Source organism: Cynara cardunculus (assembly GCF_001531365.2).
Source record: "Cynara cardunculus var. scolymus isolate 2C chromosome LG 2, CcrdV1, whole genome shotgun sequence".
In the NCBI taxonomy this organism is placed as follows: domain Eukaryota; kingdom Viridiplantae; phylum Streptophyta; class Magnoliopsida; order Asterales; family Asteraceae; genus Cynara; species Cynara cardunculus.
Window position 1 is genome coordinate 1,104,918 of NC_037529.1, and position 305 is coordinate 1,105,222.

The following is a 305-nucleotide window of genomic DNA, read 5'->3' on the forward strand; positions in this document are numbered from 1 at the left end:
AAGTAATTATATTTGGTTTAACTAGAAGGGTGCTCGCACAATGCAGCGAGATACATCTTAATTTTAATGTTTCATTTTATTATTTATATCAGTCGATGTTATAATATAGTCTTATGTGATTTTGAAAAAGCGGTGATGTTTTTATTTTTGAATAAAATATAAACTTAGTTATACGAATTCAAAAATCGAGCTTTGATAAGTTGTACTTTTACATAATTTACTTGTAATCTTGAATTTTAAGTAAACATTGGTTTTATGTGGTTTTGAGAAAGTGATAATATTTTTATTTTTGAATAAAATATAAA